The 10,972-nt window shown below is 41.7% G+C and overlaps 1 long non-coding RNA gene across 1 annotated transcript; it reads left to right on the top strand.

Annotated features, from left to right (window-relative positions):
- Window positions 1-4,039: 4,039 nt before the first annotated feature.
- On the top strand, window positions 4,040-10,438 carry LOC137368757 (uncharacterized). The gene is made up of 3 exons (XR_010974824.1): window positions 4,040-4,251; window positions 6,088-6,258; window positions 10,191-10,438. It is a non-coding gene; the product is annotated as an uncharacterized lncRNA (long non-coding RNA).
- The last annotated feature ends 534 nt before the right edge of the window (window positions 10,439-10,972 follow it).

Genomic DNA, 10,972 nt, shown 5'->3' with positions numbered 1-10,972 from the left:
CTGGAATGAAAAGCTAGTCTAATGATGACCATGAAACCATTGTCAATTGTTATAAAAACCTACCTGGCATTAGTACGCCCTTTAGGGAAAGAAATCTGCCGTCCTTACCTGGTCTGGCCTACATGTGACTCCAGACCCACAGCAATGTGGCTGACTCTTAAATGCCCTCTGAAATGGCCTAGCAAACCACTCAGTTCAAGGGCAATTAGGGAAGGGCAATAAATGCTGGCCGAGGCAGCAATGCCCACATCCCACGAACGAATATAGAAAAAAAAGCACTCTGCATAAACTGAAGGAACGTTCATGGCCAGAGCATTCTGATTCTGCCATGCTGTGGTGGAGATGCTGGTGGAGTGAGTGATGGCAAGGAAGGAGGTCCTCTTTTCTGCTGATGGCAAACAGATATCCAGATAAGACAGCCAAAGAGGGAAGTGTTCACGTCTACAGAATGAACCCAGTTTACAGTGCCGGAAGAAACTCAACAACATTAGATGGACTGCCAAGGTATGAATAGACTCAAAAGTGTGTAAATTTTTAGACATACTTGCAGTTTTTTCCTACTAAATCATTGGGCTGGTACTGCGTACTGCCCTCCTACACACAGAGAGCTAAGGATTTAGCTTTGCATTCAGCATTCACAACCTGCTGAACAAGTGTGAGTCATTCTCTCTCACCTTGGGCTATCAACTGAAATAGGGCAATTCAATACAATTAGCTGATGCCAAAGATTCATGACAGAAAGAGGAAACTGAGTTTAAATTTGTATTTGAACTTGCAACTGTTAAGATGTATCTATGTGTTGGCATGGTAGGATGGACAGAATGCATAAAAACATTTACTTTCTCTTCAGCACCAACAGAAATAAACTTAACTCTTTTAAAAGGAGGAGCAAAAGTATCTGCTGAGCAGTACTGATTCCTGAATTATTTCTTATTCTGAACGCGCCTCTTTTCTAATCCTTGTGTAGGAGTTTTGGTAATCTTAAATATTTTTGGTTCTTTTATCTGGGAATTCCAGAACCAATACCTGTCTGGACAAGATATTTTACAGAGCGAGAATGTACGTGGCACAAAATAAATGGTGCTCGATGTGGAAAATGAAGGGTTAATAGGATTATTAAGATTCACACAGCTGAAGTTTTTTTCTACTGCACCTTTTCTATCATGAGGCCTTGGTCTATTTATCTGTTGTAGGAGGTAGAATTAGGGTGAAATTGCAAAACTAGTATTATAAAGTGTTGAAAAGAAGTGTATAAGCAATAGTAAGATTACCAAGCTGGCGGGCAGCCATAAAGACAGGGCTAAAATGTGGCGAGTCGAAGAGACTTAGTAGTTGGCAGGAAAAAAGACAGAGGCGCAAGGGGAGAGCCAACTGTGCAACAGCCCCAACAAACAAATTTCTCTGCAGCACCTGTGGAAGAGCCTGTCACTCTAGAATTGGCCTTTATAGCCACTCCAGGCGCTGCTTCACAAACCACTGACCACCTCCAGGCACGTATCCATTGTCTCTCGAGATAAGGAGGCCCAAAAGAAAAGAAACAAGTATGGATATATGAGTGACCAGCTATAATAGTTTTGTATAAAATTATTGTATAAATATCTCTGCTGTAACCAGGATTGTTTGAGAGACTCTGGCATGCTGAAGGCTCTCCCCTACATGCTGGAAATAAAGATCTTTCTGAGTTCAGCTCACTCCAGACTCTGAAGTGGCTTTTGTTCCACAACAGTAGTTAACTGGTGAAATTGCTTCTCAATCTTAAGAATGAAAGCCACAAGCAAAGCAATAGCACTAGGACCTAGCAGAAAACAAAGTGTTGGATGCAAAACCCTGAGGTGGTTCCCATTGTGATTTAAATGAACAACAGGCTTGATGGGATTATGCTAATGTAAGACAATGCCCATTATCTGGGAAGCTCCCACAATGTCTTCAAAAAGTGTAATCAATAGTGCAATATTGCATAGAATAACATTGAAGTCACAGCACAGAAATAGGCCATTCAGCCAAACTGGTCTGCACCAATGTTTATGTTTCACATGAACCTTCTCCCACCCTACATCATGTAATCCTATCTGCACATCCTTTTATTCCTTTCTTCCTCAAGTTCTTACCTAACTTCCCCTTAAATGCATCAACTATTCCTCGTGGTAGCAGGTTCCACATTTTAACCACTTTCTGGGTAAAAAGGTTTTCTGCTGAATTCCTTATCGGAAGGATCATGAAGATTAGCCAGGAGAACAAGATTTTCCTCGTGGTCGACAACTCCACCGATAAACCCCTCAGCAGTGGTGGAACATAAATAAGATGAGACAAAAACAAGAAATGCTGGAGTCACTCAGCAGGTCTGGCAGCATCTGTGGAAAGAGAAGCAGAGTTAACGTTTCGGGTCAGTGACCCTTCTTCGGAACCGGTTCCGAAGAAGGGTCACTGACCCGAAACGTTAACTCTGCTTCCCTTTCCACAGATGCTGCCAGACCTGCTGAGTGACTCCAGCATTTTTTGTTTTTGTTTCAGATTTCCAGCATCCGCAGTATTTTGCTTTTATATAAATAAGATGAGGTTGTGTTCGGAGCACTCACACAGGCTGCTTCTCTCTAATGCTAAAAAGGTGTTCCAATTAATCACAGACTGCTGTAGGTTGCAATACTTAATGACATTAGAAGTGCCAAAGGTTATGGACCTGAGCATGCTTTATTTATATTGGGGCAAAGGAAACATGCGCAAACCAAAAGTGTGAGTTGTAGCACCCATGTACTTATCAAACAGCACCTTTCAATAGTACCTTCTAAACCCATGACCTCCACTGCCTAGGAGAACAAAGGCAACTGACACATGGGAGTACCACCACCTGCAAGTTCTCCTCCAAGTTGCACAACATCTGACTTGGAAATAGATTGCAATTCCTTCTTCATTATAGGGTCAAACTCCCTACTTAACAGCACTGTGGGAGTACTTTCACCACACAAACTGCAACAGTTCAAGAAGGCAGCTCATCATCACCTGTTCTCGGGCAATTAAGGAAGGACAACAAATGCTAACCTTGCCAGTTACGCCCACATCCCGTGAACGAATAACAAAACCATCAGTTGACGAAGGTCATATATGGGGCAGCAGTAGCGGGGACAAGGAAGTGGAGGAAACCATAGGAGGTAATGGAGCAGGCAGAGTTGCTTCTGCTTCTGATAATTTTCATTCCCAGCCCCTGCATAAGAATTGTGGATGAATGAACACAACAAGCAGACTGCATATTTCTATCTATTCTAACTAGATTACCATCCTACGATTAATGGTGGTTGTGAGCTGCCTTTTTAGCCTGCAACTTTTCTGCAGTTGGATACAAAAGAGGAAAACCCTGTTTGATTACCATACAAATGTACTTCCTTGAGGGAGTTGGAACTCACAATTGTGCTTTGTGTCATGTTCGCTGTGCCCAAATATTATCAAAATGTACACAGATCTATAGATTTTGGCACTCCTCCTGATTCCATTTAACATGGTCCATATTTTTATCTGGATGTTAATGATCTAGGGGCGGCACAGTGGTTAGCACTGCAGCCTCACAGCTCCAGCAACCTGGGTTCAATTCTGGGTACTGCCTGTGTGGAGTTTGCGTGGGTTTTCTCCGGGTGCTCCGCTTTCCTCCCACAGCCAAAAGACTTGCAGGTTGATAGGTAAATTGGCCATTATAAAAATAGGGAAATGTAGGGACTGGTGGGGATGTGGTAGGAATATGGGATTAGTGTAGGAACAGTATAAATGGGTGGTTGATGGTCGGCACAGACTCGGCGGGCTGAAGGGCCTGTTTCAGTACTGTATCTCTAAACTAAACTAAACACTCTATTCACTTTCTCTGCTGCCTTCACCCACGCAGCCCGTACATTATATTCACCGGACACTGGCATCTGCACCAGCATGTTGCAGGAACATTAATCTCGTTAAGAAACGGTCCTCACGTCGGGAAATACCAGCCCTAACCTTTTGCGCCAAGTTTAATTTGTATTTGCGATGCAAATCCAGCAATGTCTTGAAACCCACGGGGAGGTTGAGGGCGAGCTGATGTTTTTTGCAAGGCTGATGGCGGAGCAGCACAAATTATCCAGCAATTTGGGGTGATTTGCAACTCACAGGGTATCGCTTTTTTGCCACAAATTTCTGGGAAATTGTAGACTCTGTGTGAATTTAACTCCTCGTTATTCTGTCAGCGAATTCCGACCCAATTTATTCTTAATGGAAGTGTTGGTCTCATCCCTCCAGGTATTTTACAGTATACTGTTCTAAAATCTAACTTCATTAAGTTATGAAAAAGTGGAGACTGCCTTAGATTGGTGTACTGATAGAACATGCTGATATATACAGTACGTACTTGCTCTGAGTTCTGACAGCAGCCGGAATAATGTGTACCATTTACCTTTCACCTCCTTCCTGGACGTGCTGGTTCGGGGTTACTCTCGGTCAAACGGCTCAGCACACTTTTCAGACTGACTGCAGCTGTTCGCGCAGGGTTACAGCAGTGCAATGCAAAAACACAATTCCTTGCCCTTCCTCCCTCCAACAAAAATACATTCGCTTGACAGAAAACTAACTATGTATTTTAATCTTGCAATTGGGTTTTGAGAAGCTAAAAAAATTAACAAAAATTGTGTAAACTGATGCAACTTTTGTTCGGTTTATGCTCCAGGTTTCAGCTCCCTAAAACGTGCAATTCATTTCTGACTTTGTTTAAGAATGCCTTTTTTTCTGCACAAACTCTCCAGCCCACGCAATGTTTTATATCTTTCGTTTCAAACAATTCCACTCTCACAGTTTAATGAGGGGTAATTAACACTGTGAAAACCACTACCCTCCACCTTAATACAATAAGTAACAGAAACTCCTGCAGAGGAATGGAGTCAAAGAAAGAGCTAATAACATTTCTCTTGACAGTGAAAAGATGAAAATAGAAATACTGCAACAAGATTTGGTAGCTAAGTTTTATTGCCCTATTTCTGACTGTGACATGTTTAACTAAAGGCCCCATTACTTTTTAAATTAAAAAATGTAAATAGATTACCAATTTTTTTTCGACATTACTCAGGGTGCCATTTCTGAATTTTTTTAATAAAGATGATTTATTTTCGTCTTTACAAACACACCGGCGTGTAAACGCTTTGTTAGTTTTTGATTTATCCACACTTGGCGCTGAGTGTAGAAGAGTGTAGATCTGTTCCCGTGAAATAGCTGCTGGCTGCAACAACAAAACCTGACATAATAATAAAAGCAAAATTTTGCGGATGCTGGAAATGTGAAATATAAACAAGAAATGCTGGAAATACTCAGCAGGTCTGGCAGCATCTGTGGAGAGAGAAGCAGAGTTAACGTTTCAGGTCAGTGACCCTTCTTCAGAACCTGACATCCCATTTTAAATCCTTTTGACAACAGACTGAGTAAATCACAAGGCACCAAGCAGCTGTCTGGGGAAATGTGATGACCTGCAGGACTTGCTAATGAAATCTTCTACCACAGAGTTTTAATATCTCTTGCACTGAATTTCCCCCCCCCCCCCCCCCTATTTCATAAACATATATAAAATGACCCAAATTCCTTGCTTCAAATGCTGTTGGATTATGTTATATTTCCTTAATAGAGTTGTCATCATTTAATATTGAGTTTAAGCAGTCAGCTGTGGTTTAGTTGGTCGCATATGTGCCTCTGAGGCAGTAGGTTGTGGGTTCAAGACCAGCTCCAGAGACTTAAACACCCCAGTGCAGTAATGAGGGCATGTTACAAGGTCAGAGGTGCTGTCTTTCAGATGAGGTGCTAAATTGAGGCCCCATCCACCCTCTGCTAGACATGACAATATTCAAAGAAGAGTATGGGAGTTATTCCTGGTGTCCTAGTCCATGTTTATTCCTCAAGCAGCATCACTTAAAAAAACAGATTGTCTGTGTATCATCACATTGCTGTTTGGGGGATGACTTGTAATTTAGCTGTGGTGTTTCCTACACCACAAGTGCACTGAAAGTAGTGTCTGTAAAGTGCTTTGGGATGTCCTGAGATTGTAAAGGGTGCTATTTAAATGTTTTGTTTTTCTTTGTTTGTATCGTCAATAAGAAGCAGAATGCAGATGCTGAAAATCTGAAACAAAAGCAGAAAATGCTGGAAACACTCCAGAAGATCGATCGGCATCTGTGGAGAGAAGAGCTAAGCTAATGCTTGGGGTGCAAAATCTTCATCAGAACTTTTCAAAAAACGGATTCTCAGTATATGGGCACCGCTAGCAAGGTCAGCATTTACAGCCCATTCCCAGTTATCCTTGAGAAAGTGGTGGTGAGCCGCCTGCTTCATGAACCGCTGGAGTCCATGTGGTGAAAGCACTCACACAGAGTTGTTAGGTAGAGAGATCTCAAGTGAAACAAAAGAGAAAGGCATATTAATTAAGGTTGCCAACCTCCCAGAATTGAGAATTGATCTCCTGGGCACTGTGACCCAGGAGTAAGATCTGCTCCGTGACATTCATAAATGTAATGGTTCATCTTTGCTCCGTGTAACTGAGGAGTATTTGTGGGAAATTGACTAAGTAGGTCCCTTCCCCTCTCCTCAGAGATCACCTGGGAGCTGAGTAACTGCTAGGAATAGGCAACGAGAGGAGAGCATTGGGGCCTTATGGCTATCGCCAGAGCTGTTGTGGGCTTTGAACTGATTCTGGAAGCAGTGTTGCTGTTATAGCTGTTCAAGACAATGGCAGAACTTGGGCTGGACTCTGGAGAGAGTGCGAAGGTAAACGCACCTCAGAAGGACCAGACATATCTGCTGGCAAGCCCAAATTCTTCCTCTTGTGAACAAAGAAGCCTTTCCTCATGTTGAAGTGATTTATGACTTTAACCCCTTGTAGGGACTAAACCAAATCAGGAGCACAATCTCCTTTTAATCAAGTTCAAACCAGACAAATTCTCAGACACTTATTTGGGTCCAATGAATTGCACTAGCTTTTCCTCAAAGAAAGAAAACCAACAGAGAATTTTACCATCTTTCGGATAGCCAACTTTTAATATTTTTATGCCTAAGTTATGAATATCCCAGATATTATAAGGGTCTGGGAAACTCTCTTCAATACGTATTTCTGCACTTAAAGAGACACAGAGAGCAGGTTCTTGTAGTTGTATACAGAATACTACGAGTCAATTTATTAACTTTTATATTTATTAAAGAATTTAACATGCAATAAACTTCTTACGTGGATAAGTATATCACAATATCAAATATTACTGAGAGATGTAACACATATTCTTATTTCTAGCATAGAATCCAAAAGTTTAACCTTGCTACTGTTGCAGCAAAATTATCTTAGAATATCCAGAATATCCATCAAAACTTAAAGTAAACTTGTACCTTAAATGCCCCGTAGTTGAGGAGCATTGTTGAGGATACAACACTTCAAAGTGTCTGCTGCATAACCTTGTATTTTTTATACTATTTCTAAGGTGTTATATGACTTTTGCATTAGATGTGATCTTTCTGTGTTCCCTTTAAAAATCTATATCTGTAATTTAATGTTTAACTGGAATTTGAAGTTTGTGAGCTTTTATCTGGTTAAAATGTTCATAATTGTGTTTATCTGACCTCTCTTATTCCTGTGAGTACATTCCCTTTATTGTTAATTGCCCTTTTCACGGAACCCACAGCAACCGCCGGAGCCAACCTGTCTGAACAACAACCCCACTAACCAATTAAGTTTTATTGCTACCTCTTACTGAGGTCACACAGGATATTTCAATGTGTGTGTTTATATCTCCCAAGTCCCTGGTAACAGCAATTCTATTGTAACAAGAGACCCCTGGTAACAGAGATTCTATTCTAACAGAGACCATGAAATGCTTAACTCTACCATCTTAAAGGGGAACTTCTGTGAGCTCTGAAAACTAACCATTTATCAATCTTTAACTCTAAAGGCATAATACACTAACTGGTTCCAAATTCTACTCAGTCAAGCCTATTGTACCTCTATTCCTTCACAATGTAAAGAAACCATAGAGTTGTAATTAGCTACCAGAAGTACCACTGCAAACAGAATACTGCAACAACTTTTGTTAGAAGCCAGATAGTATTGGAAATAAAATGATCAAAAGCTTGCATAGGAAGGATGGGCCGAGTGACATCCATCTGTGCTGTAATTTGTAAGATCCTTGGGGAAATACTTCTAATCTGCAATATTTTGTCCATCTGCCCAGAGATATATGGTGCAGGTGAAAAGAGATCCGGATCCAGAGAAAACATTCAGAGTAGAGGTGGTTTTATAATATGAATGAATTTGATATGAAGTTTGAGGGGCAGAGTGGGGAGTCACAAACCAGGGTTTTAAACTTAAGTGAGGTGAACTTCGAAGGGTTTGTATCAGGTTCTCAGCCCTTCGTGCATGATAACTGTTGGCATTAAACTATGAGCATGGACAGTTAACAACAGGGGACCCACCCTTCAAGAGGTAAATTCAAGGACACTTACATACTGCAGGCAAGTATCATGTAATAGGATGTCACATGATCAGATGGTGTAATCAAAGCTCCAGGAATACTTCCAGTGAGTTGGCAACTCTACCAGTAATACAATCAGAAAAGAGGGAGGGATGGAATAGACATGAGTGGAAATGATGTGGCAGATCATCTCAGTCAAGTAATGAGCAGAAGTACTGAGACATAAAAGAAACAAAGGATAGGCTGATCAGCTGCATGACGATGACAGAGAAGTTGAGCTTCTGATGGGAACCTAGGGTTGCGAACTCCGGTTGGATGTATTTCTGGAGGTTTGATCACAATGCTATTTAATCATATGATGTTTGAGCACATGATGTTGAATCACAAATGTTATTGTATTTAACTTAGCTGGATGTTTTGGTATTTTCACATTCCGAAGATAACAAAGAGAAATATGCCACAGTGCACAAGATCTTTATTTAAACCTAGTGCATAATTTGGACGAAATGATTTGGAATCATATTGGAACCACTGCATACAATGGGATAGGATGATTAAGGGAGAAAATGAGGAGGAGGAAGATATGAAGCACCCTATGACAAAATAGTGGCAAATAAAAGCAAAATACTGCGGATGCTGGAAATCTGAAATAAAAACAAGAAATGCTGGAACCACTCAGTAGGTCTGGCAGCATCTGTGGAAAGAGAAGCAGAGTTAACGTTTCGGGTCAGAGACCCTTCTTTGGAACTAGCAAATATTAGAAATGTCAAAGGTTATAAGCAAGTGAGCCGGGGGTGGGGCAGGAGATAACAAAGGAGAAGGTGTAGATTGGACAAGGCCACATAGCTGACTAAAAGGTCATGAAGCAAAGGCAAACAATATGTTAGTGGTGTGTTGAAAGACAAAGCATTAGTACAGATAGGGTGTTAACGAACTGAAGATTAAGCAGCAGCAAGTACAAACATGAAAAAAAACCATGGGTAAGCAAACTGAACAAACTACAATGAAATGAAATAAACAGAAGAAAAAAATTGTAAAAAATGTAAAAAGGAAAAAGAAAGAGTAACTAAAAATAAAAGTAAAATGGGGGGCCCGTCATGCGCTGAAATTATTGAACTCAATGTTCAGTCCGGCAGGCTGTAGCGTGCCTAATTGGAAAATGAGATGCTGTTCCTCGAGCTTGCGTTGATGTTCAGTGGAACACTGCAGCAAGCCCAGGATACAGATGTGAGCATGAGAGCAGGGGGGAGTGTTGAAATGGCAAGCAACCGGAAGCTCAGGGTCCTGCTTGCAGACTGAGCGGAGGTGTTTTTAGTTATTTTTTCTTTTTCCTTTTTACATTTTTTACAATTTTTTTTCTTCTGTTTATTTCATTTCATTGTAGTTTGTTCAGTTTGCTTACCCACGGTTTTTTTTCATGTTTGTACTTGCTGCTGCTTAATCTTCAGTTCGTTAACACCCTATCTGTACTAATGCTTTGTCTTTCTCCGGGTGCTCCGGTTTCCTCCCACAAGCCAAAAGACTTGCAGGTTGGTAGGTAAATTAGCCTTTATAAATTGCCCCTAGTCTAGGTAGGTGGTAGGAAAATATAGGGACAGGTGGGGATGTGGTAGGAATATGGGATTAGTGTAGGATTAGTATAAAAAGGGTGGTTGATGGTTGGCACAGACTCGGTGGGCTGAAGGGCCTGTTTCAGTGCTGTATCTCTAAACTAAACTAAACTAAACTCTGCTTCTCTCTCCACAGATGCTGCCTGACCTGCTGAGTTACCCCAGCACTTTCTGCTTTGCTGCCGCATACTTACCCTGCTGTGTCCCAGTGTCCTGTGAAGTTGCGATCCTCTTCTCCCACTCAAATGTAACATTCCTTCCTGTAGACGTGCCGCACCTGGGTGAACAATCTTAATTTTGCACATTCCAGGACGTGAGACTTAAATAGACCATAAAAGATATTACAGAGGTTTACAGAGAACACACTGACACAAATGGGAATGCACGGGTGTCACAGCAATGTAAATACATCTTTCACTAAATGTTCCTCACCAACATGTGTGTCCTTTTCGCTGTTTGAATGATGTGTGCCAGCATGTAGCACTAATGTCACATCCCTTTGCACCACTGGCCTTTCAGGAGTGCCAACGTATTCAATAACATCATTGCCATGCCACCATTACACATGAGCGTTTCTACGGGTTCAGTGACATGGACATTGGCTCAGTCAGCTGCAGCCTCTAATGGTTTACACACGGATGCTGCAGATGTGAGCTGGTGCACAGCAGGTGAGCGAGGGTGATGTGTGGCTTTCAGAGCTCATGCCAGTTCCTATGGAGCAGACAGCCTTTGTCTGATAAGCCACTTCCGTAGATCCCTAGCTCACTGTTAGCCCTGTGTGCAAAGCCTGGGTGCCATCCGCCCTCCCATGCATCTTTCATGTTGTAGGTCTTCAGCGTCCTCATTGTCGGAGGAGGAATCCTGTTGAAGTCTCTCCTCATCATGCCAGGCCTGGCTCCTATTGGGTGCGTAGTTGTG

Source organism: Heterodontus francisci, chromosome 4 (assembly GCF_036365525.1).
Source record: "Heterodontus francisci isolate sHetFra1 chromosome 4, sHetFra1.hap1, whole genome shotgun sequence".
NCBI classification, from domain to species: Eukaryota; Metazoa; Chordata; class Chondrichthyes; order Heterodontiformes; family Heterodontidae; genus Heterodontus; species Heterodontus francisci.
The sequence above is the reverse complement of the archived record's forward strand: the minus strand, read 5'-3'. Positions and strand labels throughout refer to the sequence as shown.